At 37.7% G+C, this 22,578-nt stretch overlaps 1 protein-coding gene across 4 annotated transcripts in view; it reads right to left on the minus strand.

Annotated features, from left to right (window-relative positions):
* The window catches only part of NAALADL2 (N-acetylated alpha-linked acidic dipeptidase like 2), a 1,648,032-nt gene that overhangs the window by 629,290 nt on the left and 996,164 nt on the right, over positions 1-22,578 (minus strand). The window lies entirely within an intron of this gene.

Here is a 22,578-nt window from a genome sequence, read left to right on the forward strand (position 1 = left end):
AAGTGCTGATGAGGGAGTTACTACCAAGGAGACAATGCCTACTTCCTTTCCTCTGCCCTCTTAATACAACCGTATGCCTGTGTGGTGTACTCTTGTAAAAACTAAAAGTAACTGTCGCTATTTCCGTTTTCCCCCTCGGTGCTCTGAGTATAATATGAAGCCCTAGGGTGTAGACCTAGTATATTTGGTTTTAAATACTCCATGTAAGTGCATAGTCAATAGTCAATTTACATAGCATCAATTCCCTTCATAAAATACAAAGCATAAATCTGCTTTACCAGCTAGTAGATCCTGGGCTAGCCAATTGGGAAGAGATTAGACAACCCAAGGCTTGTTTGGCTGAATTCATCACTTGATAAAAGGGAGAGGTATCAGCAGTATTTGTTGAAAGCTGAAAATTAATGCTGAGGGTAGCTTAACAAGCCCTGAGTCACCAGCTTCCCTGTTTTCAGGCGCTGCTGTTGGAAGGCGGCCCAGTACAGTAGCAGCAGCGCAGTCTCTGGAGTCAGGGGCTCCTTGTTGTGAGCAAGTGACATGCTGCCTGTGCCCTTATTTTCCTCAGTTATAAAATTTTGACAATAATACTTGTGATTAACAGTAATACTTGTCTTGCAAAACTAAATCTGTATAAAAGCCCACCACAGTCTGATATTTAATAGATGGGCAATACATTGTAGTCATTATCGTTCATACTATTTTTGTTTTTCAAAGTGGTCATTCGGCTTCTGTAAGATGTTCAGTTTCTTGTTTGGATTCAAACAAGAGGGGCACACTTTCTGCTTCTAACAAGTTGTTGGAATTTGAGCCAGTCATTGAAACCTCTTGCACCTGGTTTCTTCATCTGTAAAATGAGATAGTTGGGGTAGATTTGTGACAGCCTTCACAGTGTATGTTTTTAATGAGAGCACAAAGGAACTGAAAAATGCATTTTTTCCCCTGTCATTCTGTCTTAAGAGTCATTGAGCCATCTTGACTGAGGTGTTAAACACTCACATATATAACATACATAATGTTGACTCCACTAGAGTGGGTGAAGGAAACCTTTAGTTTTCACTACGCATATCTTTTGTGAGGTGAATATGCATTTTGATTGAAAGAAAGAAAATTTCATTATCTGAGTGGGATAAAGATAAAGTGTTTGGGGAAGATGAGCAGGAAAAATAGCATATGGAATATATATGATCCCATTAGGTAAAATAATACAGGTACGCACATGTGCATACATAGACACATATTTATATATATGTAACTACATTATCAGTTCAGTTCAGTTGCTCAGTCGTGTCTGACTCTTTGCGACCCCATGAATTGCAGCACACCAGGTCTCCCTGTCTATCACCAAGTCCCGGAGTTCACTCAGACTCACATCCATCGAGTCAGTGATTCCATTCAGCCATCTCATCCTCTGTCATCCCCTTCTCCTCCTACTCCCAATCCCTCCCAGCATCAGGGTCTTTTTATAAAGATGCATAAAAGAGTGGCCATTAGGTATCCTGGGAAGTTATCTTAAGTGTGATAGAACTGCAGAAGGCCTTAACTTTCTTCCTCATATTTTATATACCGTTTGAATTTGTGTAATGAATACATTTTATTTATATATTCAGAAAAATGTAATACAATTACATCCTTGAGATCAGAGAAAGATGTACACATTATACCCAAATATGCAAAAATGAGCAGCTTGAATTTTTAATTTTAATGCAGATGAGACATACTTTCTCATCCATCTCCTTTGTCCCTGGACAATTGGAAGAACAGATTTGCCAACTAAATAAATCTCAGTCTGTTTTCTTTTTATACTATCATAGGGAGGGTAAATTTTCAAAAATGGTGTTTGTTTCAACAAGTAGCTTTTTATTGTCCTTGCAGGAAAGTGGACCTGGTATCCCTATACAGATCATGTTAGGATCTTCTAGCATTTTGCAAACCTCAACAGCAATTTCTGTTAGTTGGTTATTAAATATTTGACTGACAACTGCTATCAAGTTAGTGAATGCCAACAACTTACATAAATTCTCCCCCAACTCTACTGTGAAGCTCCCATTTCATTTAAGAATTGATCTCACCCCAAACTGATGGTGTACGTTTGCTGGCTCTCAGTCAGTCAGTTTAGGCTGCCCTTGGGAGGTTCTCTGTGATGGTGCTGTATGTTCACAGGGTGTCTTGTGCCAGCCAATAGATTCAAAACTATCACACTCCATATCTCCCATGGTGGGTCCTATTCTAAGCTGCATAAACGCTGAGGAAAACTTCTTGGTGCCCCCAGTCTTCTGGGTCTTCTCCCTGCCAAATACAGCAAACTTCTCTTCCACTGTGATCACCACGTGGGATCAAGCTGGAGTGGTACTATTACTAAAATGCAGAATTTGCTCTGTCACTTTCTCTCTCCTTCCTAACCAGAAAGGTTCTTTCTGTCTCCTCCCTAACATCATATATTTGTTCTCCAGGAAGAGGCATCTGATACTCTCATTTCCTGGATCCAATATGGTAGAGAGGGTACTGGGAGAAAACTCTGACCTCAAAAGGAAGATATATCAGAAGGTATTTTTAAATATCCTGATATATTTGAAGAGATGCATGTACCCCAATGGTGGCAGCATTATATACCATTCCCAAGATATGGAAATGACACTTGGGTGTTTTATCCATTCATCAACAGATAAATGGATAAAGACAATATGGTACATATATACAATGGAATAGTACTCAGTCATAAAAGAGAATGAAATAATGCCATTTGCAGCCATAAGGATGGTCTCAGAAGACATCATACTAAGCAAAATAAATCACACAAAGAAAGACAGATACTATATGATTAGCTTAGATATGAATCGAAAAAAAATACCACAAACTAGTGAATATAACAAAATGAAGCAGCTCACAGATATAGAGAACAAGCTAGTGGTTATCAGTGAGGGGGGAGCAATATAGGGGTGGGGGAGTGGAAATTACAAACTAGTGGGTGTGAGACAGGCTCAAGTATGCATGGTACAACACGGGGAATACAGCCAATGTTTCTAAACAATTGCAAATAGAAACTAGACTTTAAAAATTTTATGGGAAAAAAAAAAGTCTCTTTGGGATCATATCTCTGATTGTTTTCCTACTATTAGAGGATATTTTCCACCTTTACTCTTTGAGCTTAAAATCTATCTACATATAATTCTAATAATTCTTTAAATCCCCTTCATACATCTCTTTAATAATATTTAAATTAACATTCACTGAGTACTTTCTAAGGGTCAGCTATAGAATTGATCATGATAGAGTATAGTATTGAAGAATAGAATTGATGAAGTACTAGTACTTTAGGAAAGTTACTCATTGAGTAACTATGCCTGAGTTTCAGCATATTTCTTTCTTTTTATTTTACAGAATATTGGCAATGCTGGCTAGCTAGTTACTTTGGCTACATAATGTAGTGAATAAGGGCATAGATTTTGGACTCAAAATACTTAAATTAAAATTCTAATTCTCCACTTATTACCTGTGTAATTTGGGAGAAACCTATTTAATCTCTTTTTGCTTCATTTTCTTCAGCTATAAAGTGGGTATTAGTAATACCAATAATAATGAAAATACCTACCACATAAATTGTGAAATTCAGAGTAAACATTTGTACAACATTTATAACAGTGCTTGGTGTAAAATAAGTGTTCAAGAAATTGTTTTTCTGAATTGTGGGAATATTAAAGGATAAAAAATAAATATGAGATAAAGTATTGAGAGGTTTTTTTCAGACAGTAAAGAATCTGCCTGCAACACAGGAGACCTGGGTTCAATCCCCGAATTGGGAAGATCCCCTGGAGAAGGGAATGGCAACCCACTCCAGTATTCTTGTCTGGATAATTTCATGGACAGAGGAACCTGATGGGCTACAGTCCATGAGGGCAGAAAGAGTCAAATACGATAGAGTGATTAACACTTTCACTTTCATTAATAGTAACTGCTGATATATTTTAAAAATCTAGCTTATTATGTTGCCAGTATTAATAATACACTACCCATATCTACTTCTCCAACATTTCTGGATAAGCCAGGAAAGGCCTTTTATCTACACAATAGATTCACATGTCAATAACATCGAGTAAATAATACAAACTAAAGTACAAAGATGTAAACATTACCAAAACTATAAGTTATGGCGAAATTATTTCCACATTCAAGTTAATGCTTTAAAGTAGAAGAGAAAGAAGGAAGAAAGGAAAATGTTTGGCAGAAGACATGTTTCTCATAACCACACCTACAGAGTCTCTTTGGGCAGAGTAAGCATACTTGACCAATGACGTCATACTATGCGGGACATATTGGGTGTGGCTGCCTGCCCTTTCCACTACTGAATTCCAGGCCTACTGCAAAGTTAAAACAGATTAATAAATAAAAAAACCTTTTCTCAAAGAGAAGTGCTGATGTTCATGTACTTGGCAAAGAAACTGCCAAATATAATGGGATCCACCTGGATGTCAACACGTAAATACTTCAACCTTTTTCTTCGGCCTAATGGAAATTTTCTCAACTTTATAAAAGCAGTTCATGATCATGAGTGAGCCTGGCAGAGAAAATAACAGCTTGTCAGTATTAAAACTGGTGCAGGACTGGGTTTATGAGACAGAAAGAGAGTTACTCCAAAACTGAAATAAGCTCCAGAATCTTGCAGCACAGAAGGGATTTTTTTTTTTTTTAACCAAACTGGTTTAATCACCTTCCTTTTGCCTTTTACAGATGAAAATGTAGGTCACTCTAATAGTGTTCCATTCATTATCTCATCTCATTCAATTTGTTATTCTCTTTCCTGCTCTCCTATGGTCCCCTTTCATTGTTAATACTTTTTAACAGAAAGAGTACAGTTAACACTGCATATTTTCATTAACACTGCATATTTTCATTAACACTCCATTTTTTCAATCTCTTCTGCCCACATGTTTGCAGTTTGATAAGTGGAAAGAAAGGAGAAACCTAACCAACCACATGCAGCCTCCAGGCAGATGTAGAAAAGATCCATACAAGATGCTTGAAAGACCAGGTGGCTCAGTGAACTAAACAGCACTGTGGAAACTTAGATTGTAAAAGGGTCTTCCTTTCCTTGCTTAATTTCCATAATTTAATCTTTCCTTAGTTTTTGTTGTTTTGAGTTGTCCAATTGGATCATCAAAACATTTTAGAAAATTACTTCAGGTATTGTAATTTATAGCAAAGTACTCTAATGATTCTATAATTTGTTAAGAAAAAGTAATATGGAAATGTGGCTTCCCAGGAGTGACAGAGTGGTAAAGAATCACCTGCCAATGCAGGAGACACAATAGACGCAGTTTCAATCCCTGGGTCGGGAAGATCCTCTGGACTAGGAAGTGGCAATCTGCTCCAGTATTCTTGCCTGGAAGATTCCATGGACAGAGGAGCCTAGAGGGCTACAGTCCATGAGGTCGCAAAGAATCAGATATGACTAAGCGATTGAACACAAGCACAGCAACAAACTTCAATGACACTAGAATTTGTTAAGAAAAATAATATGGAAATGGGTCATTGGTGGAGAGAAGCAGAGTTCTAATTCATTCAATGTCAATTTTTTCATCTGTACAATGGAGAAATTCTACATACCTCAGGGTATGCATGCCTTGAAAGTTATTTGTCATGAGAAAACTGAAAAAGAATAGTGATTGTCATTTATTATTAACACAATTATACCAGAGTCTTTCATGCTTCTGATAAAAAATGTGTAGTTAAAATTATAAAGCTGTAGTTCAATCTGGGGCATTCACAAGAAATACTGTGCTCAACTTCATTGTACTAAACACATACATGTGACTGATTGGTACCATATTGTATTGGACTTTTCCAAAGGGATTAAAGTAAAAGGCACAGCTTCATTCACCCAGAGTGATTAAATTCAGGCATGATGAAAAGATCTACCTGACAACAATAGCTGTGAAGTTTTGACTAAACACCAAAACAGAAGACAAACAAAAATCATAGAGTCTTTAGATAGAACGGAAAATATTTTTCTCTCAATTTATTATTTCTCTGGTCTTTCCTGGTGTGCATAATTTAGTAAAGTCAGAGTCACTCTTACAGTGTGGATTGAATGGCTATCTTGCTTTAGAGGATCTCTGTAATATTTGGGAAGGTGGGGATAGTTTAAAATATCTCTCTATATCAATGTGTGTGTGCTCAGTCGTGGGTCATGTCCAACTCTTTGCAACACCATGGAATGTAGCCCACCAGGCTTCTCTGTCCATGGAATTTTCCAGGCAAAAATACTGGAGTAGGTTGCCATTTCCTTCTCCAGGGAATCTTCCCTACCCAGGGATCGAACCCACATCTCCTGCATTTGAAAACAAAGTATGAGTTAGGGGTGCTGCTACTGTCCATGCAGTTGAAAATCTGCATATAATCTTACAGTTAGTCCTCTGTACCTGTGGTTTGGCATCTGTGGAGTCAACCAACCAGAGACAATGTAGTACTACATATTTGTATAGTAACACAAATTTAATATGTAATATATTAATACATATTTGTTGAAAAAAATTCACATGTTCAATATAAGCGGACCTGAGCAGTTCAAACCTGTGTTGCCATACATTATATATATATATATATATATATACACACACACACATATGTATATATTATATGTGACCTGTGTATTGTTATACATACACACATGGGGTGTGTGTGTGAATATCCAAAGAGAATACCAATATTTTGCAAGAAAAAGTATTAATTTTGGAACAACAAAAAATGATTGCCATCAACTTTCATAGGTCCCCACTGCCTAGAGAACAAAATACTGCCTCTAGGATCAAATGTACTGTGGTCTGGCTCCAATTATTGTTCCATCCTCATCTCTCGCAATTCCTTATTCTCTGGTCCAGCCATACACAATCACAAAGTACCTGCGTCACTTATCTCAGCACTTGTGTATCTCTTTACCTGGAATCTATCTCATGCATAGAATTTAGATGTATTTCTTTTTATATTCAGTGATACTTCTCTTTCCCAAAACCTTACATCCAAAAATTTGATCATCTTCTATGCACTTTTCAAAATTTAGTCCAAACTTCATTTGGAAATACAAGGTATCCAGAAGAGTCAAAACAAGGACAAAGCTAAAGGACTGATACAAAGTGCAAAACCCACAGTAATCAAGAGAGCATGGTATTGGCACAAGCACAGACACATAGTTCAACACATGCGCAATTGAAAACACATACATAAATCCTTATATTTCTGCATAATTTATTATCAACAAGGATGCCAAGATATTCCACAGGGAAAACAGTCCTCAACAAATGGTAGTGAAAAACTGGGTATATACATTCATAAGAATAAATGTGGGCCCTGATATCACACCAATTCCAAAAATTAACCCCAAATTAATCAGAGACCTGAATGTGACAGCTAAAACTGCAACACTCTTAGAAGAAAACTTGGGGGTATATCTTCATACCCCTGAACTAGGCAATGGTTTCTAAGATATAGCACTAAAAGCATAGTAGTTAAAAAGGGAAAAAAGATAAATTGGATTCCATCAAAAGTAAACTTTTGTGCAAAGGACACTATTAAGACAGTGAGAAAAATGTATAGAATAGGGAAAAACATTTGTAAAAAATAGGCCTGCCCACTCTGGATCTTTAGCTTTTTGAATAAGGAGTCTCTTCTTTTGCCTCCATGTGCTTCACATATCATAGTCACTTGAGCAATGCTTATAAAGGATGGCACTCTCAGGGCATATAAATACATCTTGAGAAAAGGAAGAATCCATGATCAAGGATATTTGTACTTTTTCTTTACTTCAGCAATCCCAAAAGTTTGCTGACAAGCATCTTGAATAGTGTGACTGAGCTTGGTTCTATAATCCAAGGGCCCCTTAAAGAAACTAAATTAGCACAATGCTACTCCTAAACTCCCTGATGAGATTGCCTACTTTATGTAGAACTAAGACAGAGTTGTTCACCAGTTCTAGGTCCTAAAAGGAATTCCTTGAGTAAGAGAAGGTAAAAATACCAGCATACATTACCGCAGACACTGAGAGCTGCTCTATCATAAGAGAGTAATAAACACAGCATACATTTAGATTCTGCACAGTTCACTTATCCATGGCCTTGTTCATCATTTTGATATAAATCACCTGGTCATCCCTGCACTGAAAAGTGTGGCCTAAGAGTCATCATAATCTACCCTATTATATTCAAATGCAATTTACAGTAATCCTAATTATATCTTATTTGTAACAGGATAGGCTTAATATCTTAGGCTGTCATATTTACGAAATTTACTGTATTTCTCCTATGTATTATAATGAATCACCTGAAAGAAAGTGAAAGTGTTGGTTGCTCAGTTGTGTACGACTCTTTGAGACCCCATGAACTGTAGCCCGTCAGTTTCCTTTGCCCATGGAATTCTCCAGGCAAGAACACTGGAGTGGGTTGCCATTTCCTTCTCAGGGGATCTTCCCGACACAGGGACTGAACCTTGGCATCCTAAATCACACGTTAATTCTTTACTATCTGAGTCACCAGAGACGCCTAATGAACTACATATTACATGGTCATACACATTCTGAATTGTATTTACCAAAACGATCTCCATTCTATGGTTGGTTCTAATTTTAAGTTGTATTTACAAAAAATGAACTCTATCCTATGGTTTGTTTTATGTATGCAGGTCAGGAAGCAACAGTTAGAACTGGACATGGAACAACAGACTGGTTCCAAATAGGAAAAGGAGTACGTCAAGGCTGTCTATTGTCACCCTGCTTATTTAACTTATATGCAGACTACATCATGAGAAACGCTGGGCTGGAGGAAGCACAAGCTGGAATCAAGATTGCCGGGAGAAATACCAATAACCTCAGATATGCAGATGACACCACCCTTATGGCAGAAAGTGAACAGGAACTAAAAAGCCTCTTGATGAAAGTGAAAGAGGAGAGCGAAAAAGTTGGCTTAAAGCTCAACATTCAGAAAATGAAGATTATGGCATCTGGTCCCATCGCTTCATGGGAAATAGATAGGGAAACAGTGGAAACAGTGTCAGACTTTATTTTTGGGGGCTCCAAAATCACTGCAGATGGTGATTGCAGCCATGAAATTAAAAGACGCTTACTCCTTGGAAGAAAAGTTATGACCAACCTAGACAGTATATTCAAAAGCAGAGACATTACTTTGCCGACTAAGGTCCATCTAGTCAAGGCTATGATTTTTCCTGTGGTCGTGTATGGATGTGAGAGTTGGACTGTGAAGAAGGCTGAGTGCCAAAGAATTGATGCTTTTGAACTGTGGTGTTGGAAATGACTCTTGAGAGTCCCTTGGACTGGAAGGAGATCCAACCAGTCCATTCTGAAGGAGATCAACCCTGGGATTTCTTTGGAAGGAATGATGCTAAAGCTGAAGCTCCAGTACTTTGGCCACCTCATGCGAAGAGCTGACTCATTGGAAAAGACTCTGATGCTGGAAGGGATTTGGGGCAGGAGGAGAAGAGGACGACCAAGGATGAGATGGCTGGATGGCATCACGGACTCGATGGACGTGAGTCTGAGTGAATCCGGGAGATGATGATGGACAGGGAGGCCTGGCGTGCTGCGATTCAAGGGTTTGCAAAGAGTTGGACTTGACTAAGCAACTGAACTGAACTGAACTGAGAGAAAGTAAAAGAATTAGAGATTTAGCAGGGATTATGTAACATCATATGCCACAAATTTGAAACTCACAAAAAGCTAAACATATTTGTCTACATAATTTAATTAAAGACTTAAATAGTGATATGCTGGGGTTACAATTCTTTCAGAAAATGATATAACTCTTTGATCAAATATCATGTCAGTTAGTTATCCAAGTCTATGCCCCAACCAGTAATGGTGAAGAAACTGAAGTTGAACGATTTTATGAAGACCTACAAGACCTTTTAGAACTAACACCCAAAAAAGATGTCCTTTTCATTATAGGGGACTGGAATGCAAAAGTAGGAAGTCAAGAAACACCTGGAGTAACAGGCAAATTCGGCCTTGGTATGCGGAATGAAGCAGGGCAAAGACTAATAGAGTTTTGCCAAGAAAATGCACTGATCATAGCAAACACTCTCTTCCAACAACACAAGAGAAGACTCTACACATGGACATCACCAGATGGTCAACACCAAAATCAGATGGATTATATTCTTTGCAGCCAAAGATGGAGAAGCTCCATACAGTCAACAAAAATAAGACCAGGAGCTGACTGTGACTCAGATCATGAACTCGTTATTACCAAATTAAGACTCAAATTGAAGAAAGTAGGGAAAACTGCTAGACCATTCAGGTATGACCTAAATCAAATCCCTTATGATTATACAGTGGAAGCGAGAAATAGATTTAAGGGCCTAGATCTGATAGATAGAGTGCCTGATGAACTACGGAATGAGGTTCGTGACACTGTACAGGAGACAGGGATCAAGACCATCCCCATAGAAAAGACATGCAAAAAAGCAAAATGGCTGTCTGGGGAGGCCTTACAAATAGCTGTGAAAAGAAGAGAATTGAATAGCAAAGGAGAAAAGGAAAGATATAAGCATCTGAATGCAGAGTTCCAAAGAATAGAAGAAGAAATAAGAACGCCTTCTTCAGCGATCAGTGCAAAGAAATAGAGGAAAAGAACAGAATGGGAAAGACTAGAGATCTCTTTAAGAAAATTAGAGAAACCAAGGGAACATTTCATCCAAAGATGGGCTTGATAAAGGACAAAAATGGTATGGACCTAACAGAAGCAGAAGATATTAAGAAGAGGTGGCAAGAATACACAGAAGAACTGTACCAAAAAGATCTTCATGACCCAGATAATCATGATGATGTGATCACTAATCTAGAGCCAGACATCTTGGAATGTGAAGTCAAGTGGGCCTTAGAAAGCATCACTACAAAGCTAGTGGAGGTGATGGAATTCCAGTTGAGCTCTTTCAAATCCTAAAAGATGATGCTGTCAAAGTGCTGCATTCAATATGCCAGCAAATTTGGAAAACACAGCAGTGGCCACAGGTCTGGAAAAAGTCAGTTTTCATTGCAATACCAAAGAAAGGAATGCCAAAGAATGCTCAAACTACTGCACAATTGCACTCATCTCACATGCTAGTAAAGTAATGCTCAAAATTCTCCAAGCCAGGCTTCAGCAATATGTGAACCGTGAACTCCCTGATGTACAAGCTGGTTTTCGAAAAGGCAGAGGAACCAGACATCAAATTGCCAACATCCACTGGATCATGGAAAAAGCAAGAGAGTTCCAGAAAAACATCTATTTCTGCTTTCTTGACTATGCCAAAGCCTTTGACTGTGTGGATCACAATAAACTGGAAAATTCTGAAAGAGATGGGAGTACAAGACCCCCTAACCTGCCTCTTGAGAAATCTGTATGCAGGTCAGGAAGCAACAGTTAGAACTGGACATGGAACAACAGACTGGTTCCAAATAGGAAAAGGAGTACGTCAAGGCTGTCTATTGTCACCCTGCTTATTTAACTTATATGCAGAGTACATCATGAGAAACGCTGGACTGGAAGAAAAACAAGCTGGAATCAAGATAGCCGGGATAAAAATCAATAACTTCAGATATGCAGATGACACCACCCTTATGGTAGAAAGTGAAAAGGAGCTAAAAAGCCTCTTGATGAAAGTGGAAGAGGAGAGCGAAAAAGTTGCCTTAAAACTCAACATTCAGAAAACGAAGATCATGGCATCTGGTCCCATCACTTCATGTGAAACAGATGGGGAAACAGTGGAAACAGTGTCAGACTTTATTTTTTTGCGCTCCAAAATCACTGCAGATGGTGACTGCAGCCATGACATTAAAAGACACTTACTCCTTGGAAGAAAAGTTATGACCGACGTAGACAGTATATTCAAAAGCAGAGACATTACTTTGCCGACTAAGGTCCATCTAGTCAAGGCTATGGTTTTCCCTGCAGTCGTGTATGGATGTGAGAGTTGGACTGTGAAGAAGGCTGAGTGCCAAAGAATTGATGCCTTTGAACTGTGGTTTTGGAGAAGACTCTTGAGAGTCCCTTGGACTGCAAGGAGGTCCAACCAGTCCATTCTGAAGGAGATCAACCCTGGGATTTCTTTGGAAGGAATGATGCTAAAGCTGAAGCTCCAGTACTTTGGCCACCTCATGCGAAGAGTTGACTTTTTGGAAAAGACTTTGATGCTAGAAGGGATTGGGGGCAGGAGGAGAAGGGGACGACCAAGGATGAGATGGCTGGATGGCATCATGGACTTGATGGACGTGATTCTGAGTGAACCCCGGGAGATGGTGATGGACAGGGTGGCCTGGCGTGCTGTGATTCAAGGGTTCACAAAGAGTCGGACACAACTCAGTGACTGAACTGAACTGCCCATATTTTAACATTTTCTTATTAGTTCTGAAATCTTTTCCCCCAAGAGAATGTTATCCCTGAAATTATATTCTTCTTTTAATTCTGGACATAGAGTCTAACCAGATAGGTAGTAGACACATACCTTCACAAAGAAAGTCTTAATCTGGTTTCCATTTGTCTATAAGAAGTTATCTAAAAATACTTTTTCAAAGCGATTCATAAATCTTCTAAAATTATTATGTTTTTAAATTATGTTATTATTTACAGTTTTTTGGAAATAGGATAGTATAACTCTCAGAGCTGTCATCAATCATCTCATATAATTATTGTCACATATATCATGCCATTTCCATTAATAATATTCACTCTTTTACTCAAGAACATCATGTGCACAGCCTAGAGCTACACACCATAAGGGATTAAAGGCAAATGTAAGTTATTGTTTATAGACTCAGGTATGTAATCATGCAACTGAAGAAATGAAACTGTTGCTCTCTCATTTTCACATGGAACAGAGTGCATTCCTGACATCTAAGATTCCTTCCCGTGTGAGAAATCTAAATCTGTGAATCGTTATTCACATGCATCAGTGAAAATAAAAACAAAAAAAGAGAAAAAATAAACAACACAGAACCTCTGCATCTTTTCACATCACACTCAGCCAACTCAACCTGACAATTCCAAGCTGGGAGATACCTCAGTCCAACCCCCTCAGTTCACACAGCCTCTCTATCTTTTGATTAGCAACTATAGTCAATGTGTGATGTGGCTGTCACTATTTGCAACATTGACTCTGAGATTTAACTTCATTCTCCTGAAGTTTGCAGAACAATGGCTTTGAAATGTATGCCAGCCCAGCCTGCAGCACAACCGTTCCCCCATGCCTCCAGGTCTCTGTATTGCCCAGGGCTCTCCTCGAGGCTCTGTGTCAGTGAATCTTTCCAACTCCTCCTGCCCTCTTCCTAGTTACCAGGCTCCCAATCTGTACAACACCAACACAGTTCTGGGCTGCCTTCCCTCCCCTCTGTGCATCACCTTGTCTAGTGTATCTGAGGTAATGACTCAGATTCTTCCACCAAACCCCCTCTTCACCTCGGTTGACTTGACAGTACCCTGAAATCTCAGGCCCAGAGCAGGTATAAGATGGATCTGAAATTTATCTAAGGGGAACCCCAAAAGCCTTGTACTCCTGTCCGTGTTTTAGTGCCTGGGATTTTCCTGGAACCTAAAATTCTTTATTTCATTAATAGTTCTAGGAACTCAGTCTCTTCCCCGCCCCCTCATTTCTCTGCCTCTCTTAAATTGATAACCTGCCCAGCATCTCTATTCTTACAGAACAGGGGCCCTGTTATGATTTTTAATTTCTTCATGGGACTGGACTTTTTTGGAAGAACCCCAATCCTGAGGTTCCCCAATTTCCAAGCTCCTTAACATCCACAAATGCTGCCCTTTCTGCATACCTGCCCACAGGACTCCATGTAGAGCTGTTGCCTTTACCAGGCTTTGAAAGACAGCTTAGAATCACAAACAAAAAAAGGACAACATGAAAAATTTAAGATTAACCATCACTAGCTTAAAAATGAACCAGCTCTTTCCCATCACAGGACTTTCTTTCAAGTGTCCTCCCTTAGGGTTAGCGGAACACAGGCTGTCCTGCCCTTCTTTCTTTTAAGAACGTTTCTTCCTTCTCTAGCTGCCAACATAAAACCACACTTCTCACATAGCTTTGTGAATCTAAAAACTCATTATATGTGTTACAAGTGCAGGGGCAGTGAAAGGCCAGTTTTGTTTATGAAGGACCAGAAATAGCTTTTAGGCAGGATTCTACACCCTTCTCTCATAAGGGCTAAGGTCAAGGCTGGGGTACTAGGCTCTTCCCAGTTATATGAATTTGTTCAAGAGATAACATTATCAAGTCATAAGCTGAAAAAAGTTCAGTTCAGTTCATTTCAGTTGCTCAGTTGTGTCCTACTCTTTGCGACTACATGGACTGTAGCACACCAGGCTTCTCTGTCCATCACCATCTCCTGGAGCTTACTCAAACTTATGTCCGTTGAGCCAGTGATGCCATCCAAACATCTCATCTTCCATTGTCCCCTTCTCCTTCTGCCTTCAGTCTTTCCTAGTATAAGGATCTTTTCCAAGGAGTCAGTTCTTTACATCAGATGGCCAAAGTATTGGAGTTTCAGCTTCAACATCAGTCCTTCCAATGAATATGCAGGACTGATTTCCTTTAGGATGGACTGGTTGATCTCCTTGCTGTCCAACGGATTCTCAAGAGTCTTCTCCAACACCACAGTTCAAAAGCATCAATTCTTCAGCTCTTAGCTTTCTTTATAGTCCAACTCTCATATCTGTACATGACTACTGGAAAAACAATAGCTTTGACTAGATAGACCTTGTTGGCAAAGTAATGTCTCTGCTTTTTAATATGCTGTCTAGGTTGGTCATAACTTTTCTTCCAAGGAACAAGCGTCCTTTAATTTCATGACTGCAGTCACCATCTCCAGTGATTTTGGAGGCCCCCAAAATAAAGTCTGTCACTGTTTCCCCACCTATTTGCCATAAAGTGATGGGACTGGATGCCATGGTCTTAGTTTTCTGAATTCTGAGCTTTAAGCCAACTTTTTCACTCTCTTCTTTTACATTTATCAAGAGGCTCTTAAGTTCCTCTTTACTTTCTGCCATAAAGGTGGTGTCATCTGCATATCTGAGGTTATTCATATTTCTCCCAGCAATCCTGATTCCAGCTTGTGCTTCATCCAGCCTGGCATTTCACAGGATGTACTCTGCATGTAAGTTAAACAAGCCAGGTGAAAATATACTGCCTTGATGTACTGCTTTCCCGATTTGGAACCAGTCTGTTGTTCCATGTCCATTTCTAACTCTTGCTTCTTGACCTGCATACAGATTTCTCAGGAGGCAGGTCAGGTATTCCCATATCTTGAAGAATTTTCCACAGTTTGTTGTCATCCACACAGTCAAAGGCTTTGGCATAGTCAATAAAGCAGAAGTAGATATTTTTCTGGAACTCTAGCATTTTTTTGATGTTTGCAATTTGATCTCTGGTTCCTCTGCCTTTTCTAAATCCCGCTTGAACTGGAAGTTCACAGTTCAGGTACTGTTGAAGTCTGGCTTGGAGAATTCCAAGCATTACTTTGCTAGCATGTGAGATGAGGGCAATTGCTGAAAAAAGTAACTTACATCTAGTCAGGAACAGAGACTAATGAGCTACTGTAATAGATGCTAAATTCTGCATTTTTTGTTTTTCTTCTTGACGATGATGACAACTGTGGCATTGTTCTTTTTTCATGATAAAATCAAAGAAGATTTTTCTTAACTTCCCCTTGTATTGCTAGGATTGCAATAACAAAATATCATAGACTGAGTGACTTAAACAGCAGAAGGTTATATATTCTCATTTTTTAATAGGCTAGAAGTCTAAGATCAAGGTATCTGCAGGGTTGATTTCTTCAGAAGCTTCTCTCCTTAGCTTGTCGATGGCAATCTGCTTCCTGTGTCTTCTGTGCTTGTTTGTGTCCTATCTCCTCTTTTTAGAAGAACATCAAGCATATTGCATTTGGGTCCACCCTAGTACCCTCATTATAACTTAGTTACCTCTTTGAAGACCCTGTCTCTAAATACATTCTGAAATAGTATATCTTACTAGGATTTAGTACTTCATCATAAGAATTTGTGGGGGGAGGGGGATACGTTCCAGGCTGTAACATCTCTTAACTATATATATATTATCTCACCTGGATTCTATCATCAAGTATATTGGAAAATCTCAGTTTTATTCTAAAGAGTCATCTTTTTTTTTTTTTTTAAAGCATGCATGCTCAGTTGTGCCCAACTCTGTAACACCGTAGACTCTAGCCCACCAAGCTCCTTTGTCTATGAAATTTTCCAGGTAAGAATACCAGAGTGGGTTGCCATTTCCTACTCCAGATCCTTCTGACCCAGGGATCGAACCCACATCTCTTGCGTCTCTTGCACTGATAGACTGATTCTTTACCACTGCACCACCTGGGAAACCCAAAGTCATTGTGACACCGAGTAAATACCTGTTGCCTTACATAGTTATTCATAGCAACCCCTTTTATTCTCAAAAGTGCCCTGGTTGGTCTATGTATAACATAATTACCCTGAGTCTAAAGAAAGTTTCTTGGTTTTATCCAGTTTTCATTAGTATACTAGAAGCCATCCTGGAAAACCAGTATCACTGAGTAAGGTTACTAAATAGTGAACTGGCCTGTGCTTACTTGATTTAATACTCATCAGAGCTTTCTCTGAATATTGAAATGACTAAGACTGTCTCAGAGATACCATGGTAGCAACTCAAGTACGTTCATAGATCAGGTGAATATGTCAATGAGATGTGTTATAGAAACAATTGCCTTAAAATACACATTATCTTTTTAGACTATTGCATGAAAATGTGTACATCTGGATTATCTTAACTTTCACTTGATCATTTTTCCCAAGATAAAATTGCATTTTCTATTCTGTCACTGAAATGGGAAAAAATAACCTGAGGGACTGGTTAGAGAAGGCTGTTTACAAGTTTTGTTCGAATTTGTGTTTCAAAAAACAGATTTTTTAATGTGGTTATCAATGAACCAGAACATATCATGCTGTGTAAAAGCTTAGCTGGGATACACTGATTTTCCCAGGTCTAGACTATACCAAAAATTCAATTACAAATCTAATTACAACTTTAATTGTTAAACAATCAACCAGATTATTTTTGTGTTGCTTGTTGCTTTGTTTCCTGCTGACTCATAAGCAGGTGTACCTGCAGGTGTTAACTTTGCCATCACAGGTGACATAATCAGCCCTGCCCTTTCCTGCTTTCTGTATTCCTTTTTACACTGTATCCTAAGCTACAAAGTCTGCAAAAGCTGAGGTACAAGCCATACATCTACAGGTAAGCACATAAAACTGGGGAAGGATTTGTGGCAGGAAGAAGGGGTAGGTGCTCCAGGCCAGTGATTCCACAAAGATTTGACTAAATAATAGTCCTCCCAAAAATGAACTACACGGTCAAATACATTTTAGAAACTTTCTTGACTATTTTTGGAATTTTGTAAAACATATTACAATAATAGTAGGTTTAAAAGTTTTATACTAAAAAAAAAAAACTGAGTAGCTTAATCCTCCATTTTCTTAACATTTACTAAATATACTTTTAAAGTATTATCAAGTCCAAAGCCTGAGGAATTAATGAGAAGGGTAGGGAAAAAAGCAGAGAAGGCAATGGCAACCCACTTCAGTACTCTTGCCTGGAAAGTCCCATGGATGGAGGAGCCTGGTGGGCTGCAGTCCATGGGGTCACGAAGAGTGAGACACAACTGAGCGACTTCACTTTCACTTTTCACTTTCATGCATTGAAGAAGGAAATGGCAACCCACTCCAGTGTTCTTGCCTGGAGAATCCCAGGGGTGGGGGAGCCTGGAGGGCTGCCGTCTGTGGGATTGCACAGAGTCGGACATGACTGAAGCGACTTAGCAGCAGCAGCAGCAGGGAGAAAAGAGAAGAAAGGCTTGCAGGAACTCCTATGCTTAATAGGAAGCTATGAGGGTATTTTGTAATCCTACAGGGGCGTAAGCCCATAAGTCACAATCTTTGTGAATACACAGGTGATGTTGCTTCATGTTACTCAGCTATCTAGGGAAGAAGGATCATTACCTGACTTATTTCCACCAGGCAGAGCTAGCTTTCCGTGCAAAAGAGGTTCCAAAGTCAGGTTTTTAAGCAGTCCACATTTACAGTCCTCAAAAGTCTGACACTGAGAAGGTTCTCTCTCAAAAAAACATAATATTCCAAAGATTTAATTTTTTAATTCTCACTGAAAACTTAGGGCCAAGTGGCTGTTGATAGGCAAAACACAAGTAGAACACATTTTTTCATCCAAGATGCATCCTTCAAATGAAATCATATGGGACTGAAATTTACAATGCCAGCAGTTTGAAGCAAATGCAATAACACTTTAAAGTAGCATTACAAGATTTATTTTTACATACTTAAAATTCAAAACCTCTTCAGAGAATACTGGAAGTGGAAAATGTTTACTTTAGGAGCACTCAACTATGTTTTGGTTCAACACTAAACCATAAAAGAATTCATGAAGCATCCCCAACATGTGGTTCTTAGAGTCTGCTTTGTAAATAGATTTTAAATAATTCAAGTGGTAAAAAAGACAAACAATCTTCAATTCTCAAGATTATATACAGAAACAGTCTCATGGATGAACTAAAACAGAAGATAACCACCAGCTTTTGTATAAAGTCACATTGTTTTAGATATTTACTCTGTAGTGTTCATCGAGTAGACTGCTCCTTAGTGATGAAGTCCTTTATAATAGCCACATGTGGCTACTGAGCATATGAAATAAAAACACTATGACTATATTTTATGTTTTATTTAATTGTAATTAGTTTAATTTAAAATTAAATGGCCATACAGGGCTATTGGCTGCTATAATATGCAGTGTAGCTTTAGCACTTCTAACTCATGACCAAGAGTGGAATTAAAGCCAGATTTCTGTGGTGGACATAGTAATGTCCTCTCCAGATGTTCCATGGTAATGTCCCATCCTGTCAAGGAACATTCTGTGAACCTGCTGCTATGAGGACTATAAACATACAGCCACCAGCTTTTAAGACTTCAAAGTTGTCCTTAGTCACAGGAATCACTTTGCCAAGTGGAATACCATTCTTGGGGAAGCACACACATCCAAAGACTGATTTCAAAAGAGGCATATGGGTCTGTCCATTTGATCCACTAATGGCCAATCCTAATAGACCATTTATTCCCAGTGGTGGCACTGCTGTGCAGTCCACATTGCCCTCAGCCCCACCCCCCGTGCACACCCCCTCTTTCCCACAAGTGTTCATCTCTAGTAACAATTCTGCCAAGTAAACACTCTGTCAGTACCTGCTTCAGGAGAACCCAACCATTGGCAATCCCTAAGAATCAATACAAATTTTTACAATAACAGCTAAATTAAAAAAAAAAAAAGTACCTCTAGTTTACTCTCTCTACTTTTAGTCAAAATAGTTACTTGAAGTCCTTTCCAAAGAAATTAGGCACGAAAGATAAATCAAAGAATCTGGATCAGAGAGAAAGAAGTAAAAGTGTCTCTACCACAGATGTGTACTGTGCTAAGTCGCTTCAGTCATGTCTGACTCTTTTCTATCCCATGGATTGTAGCCCTCCAGGCTCCTCTGTTCAAGGGATTTCCCAGGCAAGAATACTGGAATGGGTTGCCATTTCCTTCTCCAGGGGATCTTCCTGACCCAGGGATCAAGTCCATGTCTTCTGCATTGGAAGGCATGTTCTTTACTGCTGAGCCACCAGGGAAGGCCCTGTTGCAGATCATATGATATATCTATATCTATCACTTAAAACTTCTCCAAAAAACTCTTACAATAACTAAAGCTATTCAATAAAGTTATAGAATACAAAGTGAATATTGAAAAATCAGTTGTGTTTCTACACACTACCAATAAACTACTGGAAAGAAAAATTTCATTTATAAAGCTTCAAAAAGAAAATAAACACTTAGAAATAAAGATGTATACTCTGAAAGCTATCAGGCACTGATAAAAGGGATGGAAAGAAATATAAAAAGATACAAATCAATAAAAAGTCAACCCACTTTCCTGGATTAGAATAATTAGTATTGCTAAAATATCCACAATACCCAAAACAATCTACAGATTCAATGCAACCCTGTAAAAATTCTTATAAAAATTCTAATGGCATTTTTCACAGAAATAGAAGAAAGAACACTAAAATTTGCATGGTACCACAAATAATCCTAAATAATCAAAGCAATCTTGAATAAAGAAAAGCAATCCTGGAAGTCTCATATGCTATGATTTCAAAGTATATTACAAAGCCATAGTAATCAACACAGTATGATACTGGCATAAAATTAGATACTTAGATCAATGGGACAGAATAGAGAATCCAGAAATAAGCACACATCTATAAAGTCAATTTATAACAATGGAGCCAAGAATAACAATGGGGGAAGGGTAGTCTTTCCAATAAGTGGTGCTGGGAAAATTAGATATCCATATACAAAAGAATGAAACTGGACTTTTGCTGTAAGCATCACCCACAAAAGTTAACTGAAAATTTTTAAAAAGACTTGAACACAAGACATGAAAATGTACAACAGTTAGAAGAACACATAGCAGGTAAGTCTCTTTACAATGGTCTTTGCACTGATTTTTCATATTTGACACTGAAAGCAAAGGCAATGCAAACAAAAATAAATAAATGGAATTACATCAAATTAAAAAGCCTTGCACAGCAAAAGAAATCTGCCAACTAATGAAAAGGCTATGTACTGAATAGGAGAAATATTTAAATATATATATCTGGTAAGGAGTGAATATTCAAAATATATAAGGAACTCATACAATTCAACAGCAAATAAAAAGAAAAGTCTGACTAAAAATGAGAGAAGACATCAAGAGACATTTTTCTAAAGAAGACAGACATGAGGGCAATAGGTATATGGCAAGATGCTCAGCATCATTAATTATTAGGGAAATGTAAATCAAAACCACAAATATGATATCATCTCATACCTGCTAGAATGACAATTTTCAAAAAGAAAATAAATGTGTTGATGAGGATGTGGAGAAAAGGCAACTCTCATATACTGTTAGTGCAAATGCTAATTGATTCAGCCACTATAAGAAACAATATGGAGGCCCCTAAAAAATTAAAAATATGATGACCATCGGTACAGCAATCTCATTTCTGCATATATATCACAAGGCAACAAAGCATTATTTTGAAAAGAGATTTCTATTCTTACGCTTATTGCAACATTTATAATAGTCAAATTACAGAAACCACTTAAGTTTCAGTATAGATAAATTTATAATTAATAGTGTTGAGGAAAAAAAAAGACTGTTATTATTTTTATGTTCCCTTAATAATTCAGTATTGAATGCAAAACTAGACTATATCAACCTTTATAATTTCACATATAACATTAGTTATATTAATGATATTTTCTCTAAAAAATATTTAATTTTGTCAGTAGGAAAATCTTTTCATACCATAGTTTATAGACTCTGACCACAGCAGATAAAAAAAGCATGAACATTGGCTGGAAAGGGTGAAGTTAAGTGTGATGATCAGCATGGTATATTATTTCTCAGGTTTACTTCTATTCTTTTATATCTGCTATGCTCAGCTACTAAGTTCCTTGAAAACCTGGATTATACTTATGATAGTAACAATTTGAATCTTTGAGTAAGCTAATATGATGGTTCTATTTTACAATTTAAAGCTATCAAATATAAAGTCTAATAAAGTTCATAAAATGACAAGTTGTGACTTTATTCCTCTAAAATAATTTACATAAATTAATGGTTGAAAAATAACACTCAGGGTCTTTTGTTCTTGTTGTTGTTGATTGTCCTTAGTTTCTTTGGTTAGTTGATTCATTGTTCAATTTATTTATTTTATAATATGCAATTTCCATTTTTATAGGTAAGTGTACAAAACTACTCTGGAAGACAACTGGCAACTGCAAACAATTTAATCTAAGTTTTCTGAGGTTATATTGATACAGTCTAAACTTATAGATAAATTTTATAATTTTACTATCATATTTTATATTTCAACTTCAACATTACCGCCCCCCCCCCCCCCAAGCATATGTTAAATGTGTCAGGGAAACAAAGTCAAACTTTGTTCATCATTAAATTTGAATCATAGATCTGATATCACACCAAACTGCAAATATCATTTGCCTAAGTTTTATAGTTGATGCCAAATTATACAGTGGAATTCCCATTATGTTACAAGTTAGATAACCTTGGATTTAAAGGTGATTATGTTTGGCAAATCATTGATTGAGACCAAGTTTCTCTAAGGATCAGTTTATTTACCTATCAAGTTGGGCCAGTAAAAGCTGTCCTGTTGAAAGATGTTATAAAGAATAAGTACCAAAAATATGTCAAACTAATTCTATCGCTGTTTCAATTAACTTCTTATATGTGCTGTAATGGAAATGTATTTGTAAATTATTTTTTAAAGCAGTGGACTGTATTATACTCTTAGAATCACCAATTTTTGTGAAAACTGATTTTTAAAGCAAACAAAAAAACATGATTGTCTCTATTGACAGAGTGTTAATTTAAAATAGAAAGTTCCTAGTACAATAATAAGTAAAGAACATTCTGAGCATTACATGGTAGACTAATTT

The sequence above is a fragment of the Ovis canadensis genome, chromosome 1, assembly GCF_042477335.2.
Source record: "Ovis canadensis isolate MfBH-ARS-UI-01 breed Bighorn chromosome 1, ARS-UI_OviCan_v2, whole genome shotgun sequence".
In the NCBI taxonomy this organism is placed as follows: Eukaryota; Metazoa; Chordata; class Mammalia; order Artiodactyla; family Bovidae; genus Ovis; species Ovis canadensis.